The following is a 10,633-nucleotide window of genomic DNA, read 5'->3' as shown; positions in this document are numbered from 1 at the left end:
CCCTAAGCCCCGCCCCCTAGCGAGGGCGCGCTCCCCCTCCCAGCTCTGCCCTAGCAGTTCCGTTAGTAGCGGGAGGAAAAACCGTCCTTCGCTCCCCGCCTCTCCACTCCCAACGCTTTACTCTCGACTCCCCCTGCGACCACTACACAGCCAGCTACGGCGGCCCCCGAAGTACAAATATCCCGCAGGCCCTCGGCGTATCCTGATAGGCTTTGGTTCTTCTTATTTCATCTGGTCCTAAGGCCCTGCGTTCAATTTTTGTCAGGAATTCGAGCCCGCGAGTTTCTCCCGGCGGCAGGAACTCCGGCGCTCTTCACGGAAATAAAAGTTTTTTTTTTCTCTCTTTTTTTGTCGCTGTGGCCGCCCGCATTCCTTCCCTCCCACCTCGCGGAATTGTGGCGGGAGGGGGAGGAGGAAGTCAGAGCGCCTGCGCGGAGAGGCCGCTTTCCATCCGGGTCCCTGTCCGTGCGGTGCAGCAGGTCGGTAGGCGGGAAATGGCGACTGGCTGAAGGAGCTGGTTCTGTTGCTGCTGCGGGCTAAGCGGGGAAGACACCACACGTTGCGCAGTCGGGACCATCGCTGGAGCCTGAAGACACTTCTCTGTCGTCACAGTTAGGTAATCCTCCTCGTTCAGACAGTGCCGCTGCTTCCAACCTGAGTCCCCCTCCTCTTCCAGGGCCGTCTGCCGGGATCTCCTCCCCTTCCTTCTCCAGCGGCTTCTCCCGCGGCTCCCGCGCCTCGGTAGGCACGCACTCGGGGCGCCTCTCGCGTCCGCGGTGCGGAGCCGCTCTCCTCTGGACTTTGCCCCGGGAACGGAGAGGGAGCTCGCTTCCCGCCAGCTTCGGCTCCCAGGCTGCGCGGCCTGTGTTGTGATTTCTGGGGTTAGATTTCACTTGGCTACCCCCACCCCCACCCCGACCTCACGTTCCTGGTTCCCAGTCCTGTGGCCCCTCCGGAGAATTGGGCGAAATCAGCTTTTCTCAGCCTCGGCCCGCCTGATGTTTTCGAGATTTCATTCTTTCTGGGAGGGTGCTTTTAGGGGGGCGTTGCTCTAGCTCAGTTTTTATCAACACCTCGGGAGGATCTGGAAGAAGAGCGCTCGCTAAGTTCTGTTTATCCTCTGTGCTGCTAAAATGTTGAGTTGACACGGTTACTTTTTCCACATCAAGAGTGCCGGTGAAGAGCAGCCCATGTGGAAGGCCCCTGGCGTCCTCAGTGGTCAGCGAGGGGTGAATCCTCGCGTCCGTAGTATTCTGCGCGTTTCTTTGGGCGTTAAATGCCACTGTGGATGTTTACTTCTGCATTCACACTGGAGTTCCGTGTGTAAATCATCGTGCGAGTCCGTCACATTTACTTCTTACCCTGGTGGCGGCTGGATGTGTGGATGAGGTTAAACACTTGGAATTAGAATACCTTAGGGAAATCTAAAGAGATCCCGCTTGCAGATTGCTCTAAGATCCCGAAAGGAAACGTACTGAGAGTAGATGTTCCTCCAAGGCAGGGATTTATCTTCCTAATGCTCATAAAACGGTACCAAGATGACTGCCCAATCTGGGTATGCAGATTAATGATTTAAGTGATAGATGTATCTTCGTAATTTTCAGATCGTAGATATCTTTCTATACTTACTGTCTTTCCATTCTTTTGCAACGCAAATGTTCGTTTGTTGTCCAGCTATTAAAGCAAGGAAATGGCTAGTTCAAGCACGTTTTATTCCTACTTTATTTTTTACATTGCAGGCTAGTTCTTCATAAAGAGGCTGTTGGTATTTTTCAGAATTTGTTTTTCTGTCTTGTTAAATTTGGGGCCTTTCTAGTTAATTTTTTTTTTTAACTAGTCAAATTAAGTTTTAAAATGTGATTCTTATCATTTGATGTTTATAACTCAGAGGCTTTCAGCTCTCTAGGTCCAGTTTAGATTTCACTATTGTTAATATAGTAGAACTAAATTTCAGTAATAAACAGGAACACACAAACATCATTAAATTCCTCATTTGGTAGATTCCTCATCCAAGGTCATAAAGAAAGTCAAGGCAAAATGTAGCTCTTACTTGAAGTATGCTTTTAGGATTGAGTTGCACTTCATACTTACCTTCTAGGACCAAAAGAATGGGAAGTGGGAAGTGGAGGTGAAGGCAATGTTGGATACTTGCTGAGCCAATTGTTTAAAAAAAAAAAATAGGGCCAAATGTGTATGTAAAATAAATTATTGGTCTAGTGTAGGCTTTACCTGTACTTTAATGACTTTTTTGGGTAGTTTATAAAGCATTAATGTTTTTAATAAGATTTGGTTTACAGCTAGCTGAGTGAACATTGTATGTAGATTTTGTCTTCAGGAATTCTCCAAAATTGTTTTAATTCTACATTCATTTAGTACATGCACTCTTCTAATACTCTGAAAGGATGTAAAAGCTCTAAATTGTATAGTCCTTAACTTTGTGGACTTGTAGCTTTTTAAAAGTTCTAAATAGGATTGCAGGAAAAAACCAAATGGGATTGGTATGGCTTTACAATATTTCAGTCTACATAGAGCTAGTAATGTTATTCTTTTTCCACTGTTCAGAAATTAAGAATTGGGAAAATTGTATTCCATATTTAAAATTTCTGGTCAATAGGTTTCTTCACAAGACTATTATATAGCAGAATCCTTTCAATTGTAGTTTTAAAAAACTTGGATCTGTTGTTAAGAAAGATTCTAGACTTGTAACTGTAAAATTAATTGCAGGTTGAATAAAATAATATAAATTATCTCAGTTATAGGTAGTGCTTTGGATTAATGTGATAAAGAATAAAGTGGTCTGTCAGAATTCAAAATAAATACTGCTATCTAATTATATTTGTAATTTACCAAATTGTTATGAAAGCATAAAGTAAGACACTTTAAAAACTAAATAGCAAATGTGCAGAGAGGATCTCATATATGGTGTGCTCTAAGTAATTTAGAGTAGGTTAAAAAGTTACCTGACCATTTTCGCTGGATTGGCTAGAAAGGGATCATTTGCTCTACTTTGAGGATGAGAAGATTCAACATATAGGGGATTTATTATAAAACCATGCAATTGTAGTTTTAGTCTCCACTTACTTGACATTTGCATGAGACATATATCTAGCCAGGCATATGTTCATTACTAATTATATGACTACATTAGTTTTTAATTTAAACTAGATTATGTTGTAATTGAATGTACATTAATAAGTAGAGTAGGTGGTTGACTGTGAAGTATAATTTGAGAATTGCCAATAGCAAACTTTATTTGTGTCTCTCCTGTGTGTTACAAACTTTTTTCTAAAATAATTCTTTTTAAAAATCACAAATTTCTGGAAAAAGAAACTTTAAAATACTGTCTTTTATCAACAATATTGGCACAGATTAGTTTATCAAGCAAACTTGCTGTAGTTTACAAACCAGTGAGGTTTCAGAGTCAGTGGAATATAGAAAAGTAAAACTTAAATTATTTTATTTTATTTGTTGTTGTATGTTTGTGTGTGTGTGTGTGTTTAGAGAGAGAAGAATGGAGAGAGAAAAATATCAATTGGTTGCCTCCTGCATGCTCCTCAACTGGGCATGGAACCCGAAACCTGGGTATATGTTCTGATCAGGAATTGAACCCGCCTCCTTTTGGTGTACTGGACAATGCTCCAACCAACTGAGCCACACTGGCCAGGCCTTGAAGTAAACTTTTATGCAATGTCTGTGATTAGGAGAGGTGTAGCATATAGGAAGATTGTCTAGGAGATAAAGGCATGGTGGGGGTAGAATGATAGTTTGAAGCTTCGGCCTCTTGGGGTCCTTTGGGAATCTTGTAAATCGGACAGTAATGATGGGTGAGACTAAGTGTGGTCCCACGAAGAATCGTGGGACGACAGTAATGATGGGTGAGACTAAGTGTGGTCCCACGATTCTTAAGGATAAATATGGCTTATAGGTTTGGCCAGCCCTTTTGTTTGTTTACCTCAAACAACCATAGTCAACCTTGCCTATGACTGAGATAATTTATACCATTTTATTCAATCTGCAATTAATTCTACAGTTTGTTCATCTGTAGATTCCCCAGTTAGTATGGTAATATAAGATCACAGGCCAATTGACTATATTACTGGTCCCATGTTTTATGGTATTCATAGGCTTTCTTGTATTAATCTCTTCCAGAGATTCTAGAAAAGGAAATATGTCTACATTAAACATGAATCATCAGCAGTCATTTGAGTTGAGGTTCTAGCAATCAGGTTTTCATAAGCTATAATACTTCTAGGAGAAGGAAATGTATTTACTACTTTGATTAAAGAAGCACAAAACTGTACTGTTGAAAGATGCTTGAATACTTTATAAATAATTGGGATTAATATTTAGTAATAGTGGTTTATATAGTTTAGGAAGGATGTTTTCTTTCTTTGGTCTAAATACTTCTATATTGAGAAATTGTATGGAAACTAAAAAAGCAGAGACATTGCAAAAATCAGAAGGAGAAGATTAAAATCTTATTAGCAGCATAACCTGATATTTTAAGTTTCTCATGTTGACCAGTTAAAGTAATTTTAAGTAGGAATTTAAAAGTATGTTATATTTTTAAAAGTACGTTACTTGTTAAAGAAAAATATCCAGAACACATAAATATCTTTTTAGTTGAGAATAAAACTGATTATTTGTTTTAGTGATAATTGCTTTCTTCCTGGTATTTCCCAAATATATATGATTATCCTGTTGAATTGAAAATGAGTAACCTCTCACTGACTTTACAAGTACCTGCTTTAATGTATTTTGTTAAATAAGATAATTATATAGTCCTTTAATTTTCTGATATAACTAATAAAAATTACTGAAAAATATTTACAATCCCATTTCAAACAATCATGCATTTTTTCCTCATCGAGAGTATCCCTTTTTATATTTTTATTTAGTAGTAGCAAACTAAAAGGGCACTTCTATTAGAGAATTATGATTATACCTCATTTTTGACTAGTAGTTTAAAAATTCACTCTTCATAGACCTTATCTTCAGTTTATCTCAATCATAATTAGTTTTTTCCTTGGTGTAGGTAGTGGTAAGGATAGTGGGAAATTATTTCAGATACTCAGTGCAAATTTATTTTGGGCAAAGGCCTTGCTTTTTTTTTTTCATAATTTTAAGATTTTTTTAAGTTAACTTTTTCTATTTTTGTCAACATTTCATTGGTTCTTTTACTGACAAATTAATGTGTTCTGAGAGTTTCAGATTTTTACTGGCCTGAGAGAGTAAGTTTAGTATAAAATTAATTTTCTTTAAATAGAAGTTTTTGTCAAAGAGTATAAATAAGTAGTTATTTCTTTCTTGTGCTATTCTGGTGAGAACTACTTAAATAACAAGCACTCTTAGGAAAACTGCTGAAATTAAGTTCACTTTTTTTGATCTTCAACTTGTCTTTGTTAATGTATCCAATAAGTACATTGTAACTTGTATGTATACAGGTAACCCCAGTAAGTTAAAGTATATATGTTGGGATATATATATTTTATATACATATAAAAAGGATGGTAACAAGATGAAAAATGGCAGAGTGACAAGTTTCTTAGGCGCATTTTGAGAGGAAAAAAGTTTCTTATGAGTATTTTGGTACTCAGTCCTTATAAAATCATAACTATATTTTTTCTAAAATAACACAGCATGTTATAAAGTTTTATTGGTATGAGTTTCATACTATGTAATAGAATGCTCTTTTTACAAGTTGTTTAAGTTATATTTACTAGAGATAGTTAATCTCCAATTACTTTCTTGTAAAGCTTAGGTTAAAGAAATACAAGTAAGTATGTCCTCAGCATAAGGACGTATTCTCATTCTGTCCCTAACAAATAATGATTTTGCCCTAATGGTACTTTTGCTGAGGACATATAAGGTTAATAAGTTGGGGTACTAATAGTAGCATTTTAAAACATATATCTGAATGACAGTGCCTTAAGTATTTTCAGTGATCAACAAACTGAATAATGCCATTTTCATGGAGTGTTTTAGTCATCAGTACTCTTAACAGCACACATATTTTGTTTCTGTAGAGAAAACTGATTGATCATGGTTTTAGAAAAATACTTTTTTTGTTGTTCATTGAAGAAAACCATTAAATGATCAACAACTTTTTTGGCAGATGTTTTTGCTTATAAGTTTATTACATTTAATAGTTTCTGAAGAATTCTATGATACTATATATATACACCAGTAAAAGCCTAATATGCAAGTGTCCCCTTGGGAGTTCGACCGACCGGGAGTTCGATCGCTTGCTATGACGTGTGCTGACCACCAGGGGGTGGTGCGGAACAAAGGAAGGCCCTGGCCAGCAGCGGCAGCTGGGGAAGGGAGGCCCCAGCCGGCAGCCACTAGGGCAGTGATGGCGAACCTTTTGAGCTCGGCGTGTCAGCATTTTGAAAAACCCTAACTTAACTCTGGTGCCGTGTCACATATAGAAATTTTTTGATATTTGCAACCATAGTAAAACAAAGATTTATATTTTTGATATTTATTTTATATATTTAAATGCCATTTAACAAAGAAAAATCAGCCAAAAAAATGAGTTTGCATGTCACCTCTGACATGCGTGTCATAGGTTCGCCATCACTGCACTAGGGACCCTACCTGTGCACAAATTTTGTGCACTGGGCCTATAGTTAGCAAATAAAAAAGGGAGAAAATCTTATATCAGAAATTATGAACCCCAAAAGACCACCTGTCATTACCATAGACTTTGTTGGGAAGTGTTCAATGAAGAGTCTTGGAGTTGATGCTTTATATAAAACTGCTCTATTTATTCCTTCTGCCCTAGTTGACTTTTTTTTTTTTAATCCTCACCTGAGGATATGTTTTTCATTGATACTAGAGAGAGAGGAAGGGAGAGGTGGAGAGAGGGAGGGAGAAACATTGATATGAGAGAAACACTGACCATTGCCTCTTGTATCTGCCCCGACCTGGAATCGAACCCGCAGCCTTTTGGTATACGGGACAATGCTCTTACCAACTGAGTCACATTGGCCAGGGCCCTAGTTGACTTTTGACTTTTATTAGGTGATAAGTGGGAGTGACAGAGAAACCTTCTCTGAAGTAATTAAATAAGGCTTAAGGAAGTAGTAGAGAGTAAAAGTGGTCAGTTACAATACCTGAAGCTGTTGATTTCAGATTAGTCAAGCTAGAAATATAGACAGTGAAAATGGATGCTGACACTTTTGAAAATGTCATTTGGTGTCAATGATTTTTAGATTTTTTTCATGAATATAAATTTTAACATAAATTTAGTAGTGATACCATTTGTAATAGAGTATAAATTAACAAACCCATAGAAATTTAGAGCTAGAGAGACCGAAGAGGTCATCTAGTCCAGTAATGCCTTTGTTTTATTAATGATGAACCATTCTGAAGACTTTTTAACTACTGTAGTAAATGTTTGTCTTAATTAGTATGCTTTGGGATGAGTTGTGTATGATAGAAGGATGAAAACAGCTCAGATTAATTAATGACTCACCCCTCATTTTGACAATTCTTTTTTTAGGTAAAATTTACATGTGGTGAAATTCACAGATCTGATGTCCAATAACTTTTTTGCTGTTGAGGAAGTGAAATACTAGAATGATTGCATGACTTAATCAGTGTCACAGCTAACTAATGATAAAGTATGATTTCTGATCTTTTCATGATTTTATTTTTATTATCCACTTTTGTTTCCCTCTTATCCCTACATTCAGCAAACTTTTGATTGTAAGAATATACATTGGGTTAGTCCTAGGTAATTTTGTTAAGAATCCTTCACATACAGTGTGCTATTTTTTGTGTTTTTTAATAGAAATTTATACAATCAAGAAAGACCTCAATAGCAAAATTATCAACTGAGTTTTGCTTGCATCATTATTATAATCTTATGAGATAATTTGCTACCATAATTGTTTGCCAAAAATGTTGTTTGGGATCAGGGATTTTTGAAGAAGAAGGAAATGTTATGAGAAAGGAACATTTTTAGTTTTATTTATAGGCCCCTTTTTGTGAGCAAGAATTGATTACTGCTGTGAGGATTGTGTTTCAGTGACATAGCCCCCCCTCACCCTCAATTCTCTGGGTTTTTGTTGTTTGTGTTTGTGTTTTTAAGGAAATGAGAAAAATTATGGTTCAGTTCAACAAAGATTGGGTTATCTTATGTGACAGGTTACTGGAGTTACAGATAAGATCTCTGCCTTTAAGACTCTTACAGTCTAGTGCAGTTAAAGATATAAAAAACAGATTATTTCAATTTAACTTTATGAGAGTTAAGGTAGAAATAAGCACAGGTTTACACAGGCTTGGGGATGTGGAAGTAGTTACTTATTGGGGTACATGATACTTTGGCTGAACTTTAAATGATGAGGATAAGAATTCGTTGAAGAATGAGGTAAAGAGAAAAGCAGAAGCATGGTATAGCACAGTGTGGGCAGGAAACTATTATTACTGGAGTACAAAGAGTGAGGCAGCAAATAGCAGTAGAAAAAAAAGACTTTGAGAAGTAGATCATATATATATTGCCAGAGTTTGGTCTTTATTTTGAAGGGAGTTAATGGGAAGAAAAAGGCAGAGGATAAATTTAAAGGGGAATATCCTGAGAAATATTTTAGAGGTAAAATCATCAGGATTTGGTGATTGACCATAGGGCACAAAAGACAGGAAGAATAACTAGGATGCTTGGGATGGTTTCTGGCTTGACTGATTAGGTAGGTGATGCTCCTTGTGATCAAGATCATAGTAGTAGGAAAAATACAGTAGGAAGAACAGGTTTGAGGATGGGGGTGGAATGGGAAAACTGAATTCAGTTTTGGGTAAGTTGAATTTGAGGTGCCAAGTAAAAATGTTTTGAAGGCTGTTGGATGTGAGTCTGAAATTAAGAGGTAGTAGAGAAACTAATAGAATCTATAATAATAAAAGTGTAATATGCTAATTAGATGACATCCTTCCGGACGACCTTCCGGACAAAGCCACGGCTGCAAGGGAAGCCCGGGTCCCGGGTGCCAGAGGGAAGCTGGTGCCGGCAGCCAGGGGAAGGAAGGCCTACTCTTGCACGAATTTCGTGCATTGGGCCTCTAGTTAATTTATAATGAGCATTGGGAAGAGACTCCCTCTTCCTCTCCCCCCATTCCTTTTAGCTGGGCTGCAAGTAAATGGAAAGCAGAATTCATTGCTCAGTTTTAGATTGCTGAGTTATCAGCTTTTTCTATTTCTGAAATGAGATCTAGAATGGTTTTTATTATATACTTTTTGCCTCATTGTCATGAGTTCTTAGACTTTAAAATGTTGTTGCCCCCCATTGTTTTTGTTTTGTGTGGTAATCTACTTAAATTGTATCATTTTCATTCATAAGTAGATTTATTTCCTTAGTCATTTCCATTCTCTACCTATTTTATTTTATTATCTCTATATATTAATGGCTAAGTGACTGTACGTCCAGCTGACCAGCACATATAACACACCGGCAATCCTATATAACAAAACCCTAATATACAAATCAACCGAGCAGCAGAATGACCAGTTGCTATGGCATGCACTGACCACCAGGGGGCAGACGCTCAACACAGGAGCTGCCCCCAGTCGGCAGACCCCAGGCCAGCCAAGGTGGGTGCCAGTGGGGGCCCCCCAATCGTCCTGCTGGTTGCCCCACAGATTGGCCCTAATCGCTGGCCAGGCCTAAGGACCTTACCTGTGCACGAATTTTGTGCACCAGGCATCTAGTTTAAAAATGTTGACTTGCACATGTGTGATATTTGTCCCTGTCTGACACTGGCCTCCCATTTAAATTAATTCAAAGACAGTTTCCTGTGATGCCAGCATTTGCGATGACTATTATTAAATCACAAGGACAAACTCTAGACAGAGTAGGAATATTCCTACTTAAACCTGTTTTTGGATATGGTCAGTTATATGTTGCTTTCTCTCGAGTTTGAAGAGCATGTGATGTTAAAGTTGTAAATACTTCATCACAAGGGAAATTAGTCAAGCACTCTGAAAGTGTTTTTACTCTTAATGTGATATACAGGGAGATATTAGAATAAGTTTAATCAGTTTATCAGTCATTGTTTTTATCAATGTTTTTATATCATGTTTTTGTTTTTATATCATGTCTTTGTTATATCATGTTGTTTATTAATCAATTTATTTTCATATACATTTTACTAATTTTCTTTAACCTCTGACACTTCTGTTATAGAGAAAGGGTGAATAGCGATATTAAAATATTCTAATTTCCTTTCAATGTGCACGAATCTGTGCACTGGGCCACTAGTTAGTAATAATAGAAAAGAATTCATCTAGTAATGGAGCTCTAAAAGACCTAGAACAGGGGTGGGCAACCTTTTTGTGAGTGCGTGCCAAAACCAGCAAAGTCTCTGACTCAGAATTCTTCTGCGTGCCAACCCTATTTTTTTGAGAACATGTTACGCCTACTTGATATCTCTTAAGGTGTACGTATGTGAAGAACCTTGAAGAAAAAATAAAATTCATTAGAGCGACAAAAACACAGTATATGATGATGAAAAATACGTTTATTTTTTTAATGTATACATGTACACTGATAGTCCGACAGAAAACTTTATGACTCCATTTGATATTATCAGTGGGACTTTTGCTGCTGCATCACTGATGACAGAGATTTTACATCAGG

The 10,633-nt window shown here is 37.6% G+C and overlaps 1 protein-coding gene across 4 annotated transcripts in view; it reads left to right on the top strand.

The window, feature by feature from the left end:
* Window positions 1-79: 79 nt before the first annotated feature.
* CTDSPL2 (CTD (carboxy-terminal domain, RNA polymerase II, polypeptide A) small phosphatase like 2) overlaps window positions 80-10,633 on the top strand; it is a 92,575-nt gene continuing 82,021 nt past the window's right edge. For 3 of the 4 annotated variants that reach the window (XR_001364262.1, XM_014548780.1, XM_005877531.2), the window contains exon 1: window positions 432-616. The gene's annotated coding sequence lies outside the window, so the exon portion shown is untranslated. Of the gene's footprint in view, window positions 617-10,633 lie in introns of all 4 variants that reach the window. The other variant, XM_005877530.2, reaches the window with a different exon arrangement.

This window comes from Myotis brandtii, unplaced genomic scaffold (genome assembly GCF_000412655.1).
Source record: "Myotis brandtii unplaced genomic scaffold, ASM41265v1 scaffold521, whole genome shotgun sequence".
NCBI lineage: Eukaryota > Metazoa > Chordata > Mammalia > Chiroptera > Vespertilionidae > Myotis > Myotis brandtii.
The sequence above is the reverse complement of the archived record's forward strand: the minus strand, read 5'-3'. Positions and strand labels throughout refer to the sequence as shown.